The sequence below is a fragment of the Cavia porcellus genome, unplaced genomic scaffold (assembly GCF_034190915.1).
Source record: "Cavia porcellus strain 051 isolate PalLab524CR breed Dunkin Hartley unplaced genomic scaffold, mCavPor4.1 scaffold_9, whole genome shotgun sequence".
NCBI classification, from domain to species: Eukaryota; Metazoa; Chordata; class Mammalia; order Rodentia; family Caviidae; genus Cavia; species Cavia porcellus.
In genome coordinates, this window is record NW_026947492.1 from 82,376,978 (window position 1) to 82,390,431 (window position 13,454).

Here is a 13,454-nt window from a genome sequence, read left to right on the forward strand (position 1 = left end):
CTTTTAAGTTAGTGGGTGAGATAACTTCAGTGCCATTATAGAAATCCAATGGACAGCCATGCCATTTCCACTGGTTGGTAAAGAAGAAGACAACACCTGCCTCATTTTAGGCACCTGCATTATTAATTCTGGCCTCCTAATCCTCTGCATAGTTACCAAGGTCATCATCCAGTTTATAAAAAATAACTGAATAAATGAGTATCTTAATAAAAACAGAAACTCACAAATGGCAATTATACTATAATAACATAGTCTTTTTATCTGTATTAAAAAATCAAATATTTTAAAACAATCAAATTCTTTCTCATGCCATGAGAATCTCTCTCAGCTTCGTTAGGTCTTACAGGGTCATGTTCTGCTATAGTACTGTTGAGGTTTTCTCATTTTCAGTTTGTAGATTTGACTCTTTTTACGAGCAGATGTATTTGACCACAATCAAATACACTGATCTGGACATGTTAATGTGAAGGAGGTTACTGAGTGAATGTCAGCATATCCTTGTTTCTAGAGAGGATCTGGGGTATTTGTGTTCGTTCTGGTAATCCAGGAACACAAGATAAAAAAATTTCTGACAGCTAGAATGCCTGGACCATGCTCCATAGGAAGGGAGTACACCCAAGTGTGTGTAAGACATTCTTCATTCATCCTTCTTCTGTGTCTAGGGAGGGGAAGGAACACGGAGGTGTCTGGGTCACTATCCTGTGGTCTATAGAATCCAGGACCTGTGCTGTGTCAAATGCTCTTGGAATAAACCTTGCTAGTCTCATGAAAAAATAAGTTTCCTGAAATGTAGCTGGGCTTCAAAAGAAAGAAAGAAACTAAAATTGGAATTTAGTGGTTAACTTCTCTTTGAGATCAGATTTCTAGGTATCTTTTTTGTAAAAAAAAAAAAAAAAAAAAAAAAAATCAGTCCTTAGAGTGGTATCACATTGAGGCTACTAAATAAACATTTATCAGCTGTTATGATACGTAGTAATTTAAATCATCATTCCATCATATTCCACCAACCATAAAAAGTTATGATATGTAGTAATTTAAAATCCCATGGTTCCATCATATTCTACCAACCACAGAAAGTTAATTCATTTGGTATTCATCCTTTGTTCTCCACAACCTACGAAATGTGTCCTAATAAATGTAATAAAAGATGAAAACAGAAAATAATGTTAAAAAATATTTAGAAAAAATGTTTATTCAGGGTGTTATATGTGGATTTTTAGCAGATGTAGTTAAGTATCAGCCAAGGTGTCTTCCACACAGGAGTCAGCAGCTTGCCATGAAAGCCTGGAATAGAGCCTCTGTGTGCACTGATGTTAACCAGAAGTTTCACTCTCCTAGTCAGATGCATCAAAAAAACCTAGCATTTCAATTGCTAAGGAATAATTTTATGAAAAATTAAACTGATGGAATACTTAGAAATTTAAAATATAAATGTATTGGCAACAGAGCAATATAAAAAGTTTTTAAAAAATTATATGTGGATAACAGAATGTAATATAATTTATGCAGGATAATTTTATTGTGTAAAACTTTCTCAATAAGGTTATGAACAAACATGTGAGAACAAAGAGAAATAAGCAAAAATAACACTAACATAATGGATATATTATTAATATTTTAATATAATAATTTACGATAAGCAAAATTTATAGAAAATGAATTATTTATTTGGTGTTGTTAGTATTCAAAAATGCACTAACACTGTTCTCTTGTCTGTTAACATGATTTTATTTAAGGCATCGACTCAGCCTCTTTTAGTTGAGGGTTTGTCGTGACTGTCAGGAAAAACTGGTGTTTGGTGATCATTAGTTCTTTCTTCTTTGGTTGTCCCTAGGTTTCTTCCCTAGCTATTCCTAGCTTTTTGATCATAGTTAAAAGTGACTAAAAGTGTTCATAAAATTTAGTTAGAATGATTCATTTCTCAAGTTTTGTTTTTCATTGCTCTTAAAATTTCCTGTAAATTTCATGTCCTATGAAGCCTTTTTATTGATGCTGAATTCCTTCCATATTTTCTTCTCCCTTACTGTGGAAATTTCCAACTTATTCAAGCTCTAACTTATTTTCTCTGAAATAGAGAAGAGAACTTCTGACACATCAGCACTCTGGGCTCATTAATTGAACCCTGATGTGTCCACCAGCCCTTAAGTAGCTGTTTTACAAGCTTCACTTAGAAAATTAATTTCCATTCCAAATCTACACCCTGACAGCTGATACATTATTACGCAGTGGACCTAATGACACCACAGTGCTCTGTTCGAGTGGTTCAACCATCTCCTCGTAAATCTCTCCACTCCTGAAGTCTGACTAGCTAAAGGTTCAAAGTTCCTTCCCTCTGCAGAGGCACTTTTCATGTGAGCTCTACAATCAGCCAAGCAAGCTAACGTTCTATCATATTACTGATTCATAAATACACAACTTTCCATATGCTTTCCATTCAACCAGAATAAAACATTCCCCAATCCCTTAAAGTAAATGAACCACTTATGGATCTAATTATTTAAATAAAGGATCGCCAAAAGTTCCATATTTTTATTATTTTTATAAAATGCTATGAAAGGAAATATAAATACAATGATTTTATCAGATTCATTCAGTGCAAGACTGGGCTAGCGGAAATGACTCCTGCTGAGTGCCCCTCTGCAGAGTGGGAAAGTCAACCAGCACCTGCCCAGATGGCTCTCAGAGGGGACTGTTACATGGCTACAAATATGTTCTCTGACTGGGAGTGCAGCTCAGTGGTAAAACACTCACCAAGATGCAGGAGGCTCTAGCGCTGCAAAGGGCAGACATGAGTGTTCTTTCTTTCTAAGGTTAGTTTAGTTTTGCAATATTCCAAATAGATTCACTGTAACTAATTCACTCAACACACAAGGCCACTTCTTTCTCTTCCACAGTGTTTCATTTGCATCATGTCAATGTCATGTATATATGTACTCTGTAATCAGATTCTATAAAATCTCAGAGGCTGAGGTCAATCAGTTTTCTGTTTCATCTACCTCAGGGTATTGGCTATGTTAAAGGACACTCAGATTGTTTTGATTTCTAGCTTTAGGAGAAATTTGTTTCTGGGTTCTGAAGGCAGATATAGAGGAGACATTCAAAGGAAAACCAAAAAGAAAGAAAAAAAAAAAAGAAGAAAGAAATAAAGCTTTATAGGTAGGTATGTATTTATTGTTTGATCCAAGTAGGTCATGCTAATACATGCTGATGTGTTTTTAATATTGGATAGTTTATATTTTTAGATGTTAATGTGAAAGGTGGTAGTTAGATTTATGTTTGATTATTTATTTTAATATCTAAGTTCATTGTTTGCAGTCACAGTACTGTTATTGGCACTTAATTTCACCATGCTATGTAGTACAAACATTTAGGAATTTAGATTATGTTATGTTTTATTGTGTTTCACTGCATTTCACAGCCACTACTGGGTGGAGGTGTGACCTCTAGCCAGATTAACCTTGTTCTTTTCCTAGGAACAGAGGTGTTCTGCGGGTTCTTTGGCAACACACCAGTAGAACAGTTCTTGGTGGCTTTTTGTGATTTTTTTTATGTGACTGTGTAAGTACTAAGAGGATATATTTATCTGTATAATTTTGGTGATATCATAGGTATCCTAGTTGCTAAATGGTGTCCTATGACTAAGTTTTGTTAAAAATAACCTGGTAATTTTGGCAGTCTTGGTGGTGGTGTGCATGTATGGAAGACGATGTATAATATCACTAATGAAGGCACCTCATTTCATGATGCACAGCCCCAGCTTTGCCTCCCTGGGCTTTCTGTATGACTGAGTGGATGAGCTGAATAACAAAGCAGCCTCATTGATGCACGATTTCCTCATCAAACTGTGCTTTTACTACTTGAATTTCAAAGGCAGGTGTTTTTCTAATCAGGCTGAATTTTTAGCTCATGAAGATCATATGAATGCTTTTTGAAGACTGGTGTTAAGCCTTTCATTGTGATCTTTTGTTCACTTCCCAAGCCTACCATTTTTGGTTTTAGTATAGAGAATAGATCATCCATAAAATTAGCAAGTCACCCAGGGTTTCTAAATACATCTGTATCCACTATTTCCATATGACAATGTATTGCTTAACGTAATGTGTGAAAGGAGTGGGGTATGAAAGTTTCATTTATTCAGGGAAGATAGTTATTGTCTCAAAATTATATGAAACAGAACTGCATTCTCAGGAAATGCGGTATTTTGGATATATTTATGGATAAGTGTGTGAACTATCTCTACACAGATATTCTCTTTTTATTCATAGCAGTGCTACTCTGCCCATTGAAATATTAGTATAAAACTAGAATAACTTAGGGGCTGATGATTTAGCTCAGCGGCATGAGCGCCTACCTTGCAAGCAGGCAGTCATGAGTTCTATCCCCGGTACTCATAAAAAGGAAAAAGACAAAAAACAAAAAACAAAACAACAACAACAACAAAAAAATCTAGAATTACTTGATATTTGTTATTTAAATAATTACAAAACTAAATAAGAGGTGACTGAGGTTAAACATTCTTTCTTTCTTTTTTTCTTTCTTTCTATTTTTCTTTCTTCCTTCCTTTTTGTTATTTTGAACTGGGGATCAAACTCACCAACTCACCCTTGTCAGTCAGGTGCTGTGCCTCTGAGCTGTATACATGGCTGCATGTTTTCTCTTATATGAGAAACAAGTATAAATGATTTAAAGAGAAAAATAAAAGCAGATGATAGGAAATAGGAAGATAAAAATTTTATAGATAAAAAAGATTAAGGACACAGGGAAAAAGGAGGGAGAGCAGAAGTATCAAGTCACCATAATGAATGCATCCAATATGTATTACAATCATGAACTGATAAAACACAAAAATAAAATGCATATACATACCTCCAGAAAAAATTAAAGGGAGAGACAGGGACCCAAAATACAAATTAATTCAATATGAACGCTTAAAGTATCAGTATTAATTTTTGAGGAATGCAGATATTCATCATTTCTTATTAATGTTTAGCTTAGGAGTAAACTGTAAAAGAGTGTACATATACATTTTAGAATCCAGGTTAGGGTTAGACATATAATTGATCCTGTATGTCAAATGCAAGTTCCCAGTGAAACTCATCAACTCCTCCATCATTTTCTAAGCAGAAACAAAATCACCTAAGAAATGTGAGTAAGATGTACTTTTCTAGATATGGACAAACCAAACCTTAGTCATTTCATCCCAAGATTGTTTTCTTAGCTCCATGTGGTCCTAGAGTTCTGAGAGACTTCTCTGACATGTGTGCCGGGAGAGGCACATGTAGGCTTTTCTTTACTTTTACATAGTTTTGTCAAGTTTCAGAGCAGTGTGGTGGCTCTGTGAACTCCATTGTATCTGAATGTTTTCTTTGTATATTCCCAGTTACCACTGCACTTTCAGTGCCACTCTGGCATAGAAAAATATCCCGAGAGGCAGAAAACATTGTTTGTCTTAAGACAGTTCATTTCATTTGAGACAATTCATAAACTTAAGAAAACTTTTGTATGTAGGTTTCAATCCAGCCTCCCCGTATCTCACATTTTGGCCTCTGTCACACTCTCTCCCTGTCTCCCTCTGGTTCTCTCCCTTTCTATCTTTTGGAATCTGTTGTTCTTTATTTCACATCCAGTCTTTGGGGACTAGAAAGTTTCTACTAATCCTTGGTGTTATATACACAAGAATACTTAAGAAAAAGGAAAAGTTAAAGGAAATGTGGAATTTTCTGACAGCTTTCTCTTAGTGCAAAGACAGAGGAAATGCAGGGATAGAATGGATGATGCTGTTGTTCAGATCCAGAGTGCCCCCCAAAACCTTCATGAACTCAGAGGCAGAGTATTGGAAAGTGAGTGTCTTTGGAGGTGCTACAGCTGATTGCAGTTAGGAGCAAGGACCCAGGATGAGGGACCCTGAGCAGTGGACCTTCTTCTCTGGCCCTTCCGTCTCCTTTACTTCCTGACTGCCATGATAGAGCAGTTGTTTCCATGTTTGACCCTGCTAACCACAGTGTGGTGCATTGACAACTGGGAGTCAACATGTTAAGACCAGCTGAACTGAATCAATGTGGTGCTCAGTGCAGATGGTACACCCAAGGACTGGTGCCAACGCAAAGTAAGAACTGGACAGCAATAAGTTGTGCTGTTGGTTTTTCTGTTGCCATTCTCCTGGAGGAGCTTGTCAAGCTTCTTTGCTGATATGAACTCGGCTGTTCTCAGGGTCAGAAGAACTTGGGACCTTGTCATTGCTGACAATGCTGTGGTTCACTTTGGAGGGAGTCTAGTCCTTGCTTTCACCATCAGTTCCTGGTTCCTGTTATGCTGCTCAATCTCTGGAAGCTTGTCATTCCTGGCTTTCTGATATGAACTTGGCAGTTCTCATCATGGGAGGAGCTCAGGACCTCATTGTCACCGAGGATGGCTGTGGTACATGTTGAGAGTAGTCCTGGTTCTTACTTTGCACATCGCTTCCTAACTCAAATGAAGAACCTTCAGCCTACTCACACAGATCCTGCATGCCTCTGGCACACACTTTCTGGCTTCTATTGCTGAGATTTGGGACTTCCCAACACAATCTGTGAAGCAGACTTGCACGAGTCATTGTCATGGGCTCTAGGCCCCCAGTTGGACTCATGGCGGGGCATTGTCATGTGTTCTAGGAATTCAGCTGGACCCATGCAAAACACTGCTATGGGATCCAGGCCCTTGGCTGTATTCTTTGGAGTTTTCAGTGTATAAACAGATTTCTTGCAGTTTTCCCGTTTGGCTCTTTGGGTGACTGTTGTAAAACAATTCTGTAAATTATGTGTCCTGCATTAAATTGTTTTCCTTGCAAAACCTTGACTATATCACACAGATTGAAATTAATGACACCATGAGCCAAAATAATCCTCTCCTCCTGTCTGCTGTGAGTGTTGGGAGTTGTGTCTCAGTGACAGAGAAAACGCAGAAGTGATTGGCCTAGAAGACTTTTGGTTAAAATGTGATCAATAAATAATGGAGAGAGATTAGTCTTGTGGAATGTACTAGGAGAAATCTGAAAAAATTGTGAGGATGTAAACTTGAAGAGCAGTATCAGAGAAGAACAAGTACTATGCTGTGTTTACAGCATTTAGTACAGCTAAACTAATGGAGACAGGAAAAAATGATGTATTTGCCCAAATAATCCTAAAAATGGATAAGCTGCTTTCTGAAGTCTGAATGTAACCACAGACGGAATTTTTAAAAAGCCGTATTTGTTTCAGGAAGTGAGTATTTTGTGCTGATTTGCTCCTCCGGGATTTAAGAGACATGTGAAATTCTTAGTAATGTGAGATCTTAAAGACAGGAAGATTCTTAACAAGTTGACTTAGTAGATTAGAGAAAGCTGCATGTAGAAAAAGGAAGAGGATTTGATGTAACAGTTTAGGAAAGACATAAAACAGATTCGAACATAATCACTTTTTGAGAATATATTAACAGTTAGGTAACACCCAGTTCTTCCCCGAATCAAACTGCATGCCCATCTTTTTTAAAAACTTTATGAAGAAAGGATGCTACACTTATAAATCTGTTCTTAAATCTGTTGCAGGAATGAAGGAGACTCACAAGGGTCCATCTAGAAAGGACACCAGAGATCAAACTGCAATGATCACAGGGTTCTAACTGCAGCCTGCAGGATGTGTGACCTCTTAATTAAAATGACTATTTGAAGTGAGATTCTTCTTTCCACTCATGTCCAGAGAATGAGTGTGGTAATTCTGGGGTTTTTTTTTTAATTTTAATTTTAATTTTTATTTTTATTTTTATTTTATTTTATTTATTTATTTATTTATTTATTTATTTATTTATTTATTTATTTTTTGGTACTGGTGATCAAACTCATAACCTCAAGTTTACCAGGAAGGTGCTTATGCTGCTGAGCTAAATCCCCAGACCAAGTTCAGCATTTTTGAATTAGCTTCCTAAAAATTGCTTCTCAGTCTTTTAAACCAAAAGATATATCCACAAAATTCCCCCAAATTTTCACTTTCTGACTTCAGGACAAAGCTTTCTTTGAAGAACAAATTTAATATTTGTGTAGCAACGAAAGACTCATAAAAGTTGGTTACTTGTTTTTCTTTCACTGTTGACAAGGACAATGATCAGACTTAGGAAAGTGATTCTTGGCTTCTGATGAATAAATATTAAATGTGCAAGATAACATAGCATCTTGCTTGTGAAAATCTGAATTGCTGTGTGGAATTCATGGAGAATGCTAACTTGAGGACTAGAAATACAGAGGATAAATCAATTTTCAGGGCATAAGGTCATCATGAAAGGAAGATAACCCCTTTGAGAAAAAGATTTTGCTCTTATCCCTTCACTGATAAAGTAAAACACTGTGCATAAGCCCTATGCCAGTGTGATGCAGGTGATTAGGAAGATAAACCCAAGTTAAAGAAAACTATATCATTTCCCAATTGGTGTTTAAAATTTTCAGTTTCCAACAAAAATGTGGGACACATAGATAAAATAAAAATTATAACATATATTCAAAAAACAAACAAACAAAAGGTAATCAAGACTCCTCTTACAATAAGCCCAGGTGATGTATTAGATTCAAACAGATATCCTAGCCACTACCAAGAATTAAAGAAATGTATGTTGTAAAATATAAAGATAAAATTTCAGATTCAAAGTAGAAGCCATGAAAAAACTCATATTGTAAAAAGAAAAATACAAATTTGTATACAACTTGTAAAATATCATCCTAAGATATTAGGTAGATAAAAGAAGCTATTTGTCTATCTGGAGTTTTTGTACTGTACAATCTTTTTACATCAAACATTCAACAATTTAATACATACTTTATTTTTATGGCCACACTTTGCTAAATTTCATTGTCAGCACACAGCTGTGTCATGGTAGGTGGAATTAATAACTTGTTATTGTTTTGATTAGGAGATTAAGTTTGGTTAAGAAAGTGGTTTTTGATGTCAAGTTGAAAAGGGTTGAGATGTGACAGTTTAGCTCAGTTGTCAGCTTACTTCATTTGGAAGCTCCCATGGGAACTGGCAAGGCATGCTTCTGGGTATGCTTTGGTGAGTCAGGGGTGTGACACTGGGATGGCCTCCAATAATGAGTGAAATACTCATTAATAATATCAAGGAAAATGTAAAAATCATTTTAAAAGTGATATTAAAACATTCCCATATAGATACAGAGCAAATCTGAGCAAACTTCAAGTTATCTTTTTCTATAATAAAGGAAAAAAAAACTATAAATCTATTCTTTGAGGAACAAGTAAAACATTATTTTTTAAATATTTTTATTTTAAAGAGGGTAAAATTAAACATAACAAAACACAACAAGTCATAAGACAAGTCATAACATACGTTTGTTAAACATAACAAAACAAAACAAGTCATAAGAAAACAATTTAAGAAACACAAATTTCAAAGTAAGTCCACTGGATATCTTCACTGTCTGTCATATGTTCTCTTGTTTTCTTCCAAATAGGTGTCCATAACTTCACACACATTGAATACATACTAAACAGTACAGTACTAAGCTGATCAGAACAGGATGATGAAGACAGTTTAGGTCTTCAATACCAGACAATAGGGGAGTCAACAATGGCTGCCATATGTCTCTTGTTCTCCCAAAATAGCTGTCTGTACTTTTATGTATGTTGAAATTAAACAAAAGAAAATAGACCAATAACACTCTGAACAGAGAATAATAACATTGCTAGATTTTATATCATAACACTACAGAATTAGCACTGGGTATGTTAGTGTCTCTACTTCAGAGTATCTGTTCAGTACACCTTGCATTATGTAACCTATTCTTGTAAACTGCTTAGAAGTTCTACACAGTTCTACACTGCTTAGAAGTTCTGTGTGAATCTCTACATTTATATTTATCCTTTCTGTATTTTAGGGAAAAACAGAATAAAAGAAGACAACAAAACAAATTCCTTGGAAAACATGAACCAAAAAAGATATATAAAATCACAATATTAGGTGATGTACAGTAGTTACAATTTATCTTATTATTTTTAATAGAATTGTCTATATCATCAGGCATAATATAATTGAACATAGCACTACATAGCAATATTAATAAAAACACCCAACACTGGAGACATTGTAGACTTCAAAAGCAGTTAATAATCAAAGCAGAATGGGTGTCCTATTGCATCTTGTCTTCTTCAGAGCAGTTGCCTCTAGTCTTAGACTTGAAACTATCAAGCATACCAAATTCTAATAAAATCAGTCAAGACAAAACAGTGATCTAACAAACCAGATTCAAATAAGATCAGTCATACTAAAACAGTGTGATACAGGCTTCAGTTTAATTTAATAGGAAATTAAGGATAGCTACCATAGTATATCATGCTAGTTTTGGGATAGCTGTCTGTGACCTTAAATCTAGTATGATTAGACATTCTGGAACAGAATAAAATCAGACAAATCAAAGCAATAAGACTAATGTGGCTTTTAAATCCTGTTACACTTTTTATACAATTCTTCTCCTTTCCCTTTCTCAGGGTGCTTTGTACATTTTGGGTCCCATTAAGTCCTTATTTTTTAGATTAGGGGGCAATCCATTATTTACCTAAGTGGTGCTGAAGCTTTTTACCCCTGAGCTTGATCTTGAGTTGTATTCCTTGACCTACTAAAGCCTCAAGGTTTTCCTTCATTATAGCTGAGTACTTCTCCACTATACAAAAGTGTCATGACTTTCCAAGCTATGTGCAGCTGCTGAACAAGCTGTCCCTATTTGTCTCTGGTTCTCTTTCACATAGAGCATCGTTTTCTTATCTTTGACTTTCAGTTCATTAACCCTCTTTCAGGTTGATTATATTTCCTAGTCAGAGCATCTTGATGGGCTCTATCTCCTGATCTACTGTGCCTGTGTTTCTTTTAGTTAGTGTATCAATGTTAGAGATTATAGCCAACCTTCTCTGCCTCATTTCTGCTATGCTATTTTTCTGCTCTTGATTGTCTACCTTTCTCCTTCATTCCACTGTCAACTCCTTTACTGAGGCCTCCCTGCCACTGATGCTGGAATCCTGGTATTTTTTTTTTCTCTCTTTCTAAAATGTCCTTCAGTATTTTTTGTAGGGTTGGATTGGTGGTTGTGAACTCCCACAGTTCCTCTTGGATGCTCATTGAAGCATCATTTTTCTCCATTAATTTTGAGAGACAGTTTTTCAGGGTATATCAATCTGGGCTGAAGGTTATTTTCTTTCAGGGCCTGGAATACTTTGCACCAAGCTCTTCTTGATTTGATAGTTTTTGTAGAGCAGTCTGTCATGATTTTGATGGGTTTTCCTTTATATGTTTCTTTTCTCTGATCACTTTAAATATTCTGTTCTTGTGATGAATTTCTGGAATCTTGATTATTATATGTCTGGATGTAGATCTGTTTTGGTTGTAGCTGGCTGGAGTTCTGTAAGCCTCGTTTATCTGCATATCATTTCCTTTTTTCTATGCTTAGGAAGTTTTCCTTAATTATTTCTGAGAATAGTTTTTGTAATGCATTTGTGTTTACTCCTGTTTCTTCACTCACATTTTTTATTCTTAAGTTATAGATCCTCTTGTTGTCTTCTAGCCTTTGTGTTGTTACTTCTTTGTTCCTTGTTATTTTTAAGAAAATTTTGTTTCACGATCACACATTGCAAATCTATCTTCAAGTTTTGAAAGTCTAACTTTAGTTTCTGTCAAGGAATTTTGCCAGCTTTCAATGGAGTTTTTAATTTCCTGGTAATCTCTTTGCATCTATTTCATGTAGATTTTGTTTTTATTCTTTATCAAAGATTTCTCTCCTTTTTCTGAGTTACTCCATTCTTCCATCTGTGTCTTCCTGAGAGGTGCTTAGCATTTATTTTATTAATCTTTTTATATCTTGCCTCACTTGAATTAGAATTTCAGTTTTAAGTTCCTCTATGAGGTCACAAAAGTATTTCTTTATTTTTGCTAATGCTGTGGCTGATATTGAATGATTTCTGCCCTGGATTTCTTCTGTATGTATCTCTCCTGTACTTATTTTCCCAGGGTCAGTGACTGGAGGCTTTTTCTTGCTTCTTTCTCTTGTCATGTTTCTGGTTTCTTTCAGACAGGTGTAGGGTGGAGGTCTCAGGCCCTTTACATATTGCTTACGGATTTTATGAAATGTACTGGCTAGGGAATTGCTGCCTTCTCCTGTTTACTGTTGATCTGAGGTGCACACAGGGATGATGTGGGCTGGGCCCTCTCCTCCAAGCCAGTCAACTGGCAATGTCTTCAGCACATTAGTCTGTGCTGTGCTGATGTCACAGGTTCAGGACAATGTCATCCCTGGCTATTGGATCCTGACCTGGGTTATTACCCTGCCCAAGCAGATCCCACCAGTCCTCTTTGGGCCTGGGCCAGCTGACTGCCATCACTGCAGTTCCAGGTTCAGGCCCAATATGTCCTCCAGCTGGTTACACCCTCTGCAGGACCCAATTTCTAGCACTCGCCATGGATTAATGCAGCTCTCCACATTGGTTCTGCTCTCCCATTGCACCACATTCTGCCTCCAATTGCCGTGGACTCACCAACTCCCGATTTCATTGGCCACGACTTCAGGATGACAGTGAGTTCTCTGACTCCAAAGCACATCCAGCACAGCATGGAACCTGCCCCAGTGAGCACGTCTGGTTCCAGCCTTCTGTCCATGTTTTTCCTTCCTTTTTTCTTTTCTTTTTCTTTATCCTCAGTTTCTTTCTGGGTCATGAGAATTTCTCTTTCTCTCCTTTCATCTGGTCTTCTCCAAGGTGTTAAATTCTATCATTTGAGTTGTTTTTTTCAGAAAGGCTCTTTACCCTGAGACCTATCAAGCTACCATCTTCAGACAAATCCTCAGTAACAATTCATTGACAAGTAGAAGTTAAACCATGTACCTTAGCCTGCTAATGGGATAAAAATAAATTGTATGAAGAATTTAAAAAATCTTGGATAAGGAAAAATTAAATGCTGCATAGTATAATTTTGGGTACAAAATTTTTATAGTAGTAATACTTTAAAAATATACGGTCATCCAATGGGGACACAAACATACTGAGGATTTTTCCTGCATTGAAGGGAGGGGTCAACAGCCACGAATTAATCAATGAAAGGCATGATATTGTAAGAATGAAAACAGAAATCACATGATATGCTAATACACAAAAAATATATAACAAGATGTCAGATTTTTTTTCTTTATGTAAACAGTAGGAAACTTCAAGACACTGAGAACAGAAGCAGATGACTGGAGTCCAGAAGAACATGGCGGATAGATAGCAGCAACCTTGGAGGCTCTCTGAGAAACTGCACTTGAAATCCAGAAATGGTGCCAGGCAGGAAGTCCTAAGCAAGGGGGGATATTCTTTGCTGACCCAGGAATGAACTAAATTAAGAGAAACCAACTGGAAACGCAATCCCGGTGATACAACAAGAACAGATAAGGTCTCAGCACATAAGCCAGACCCT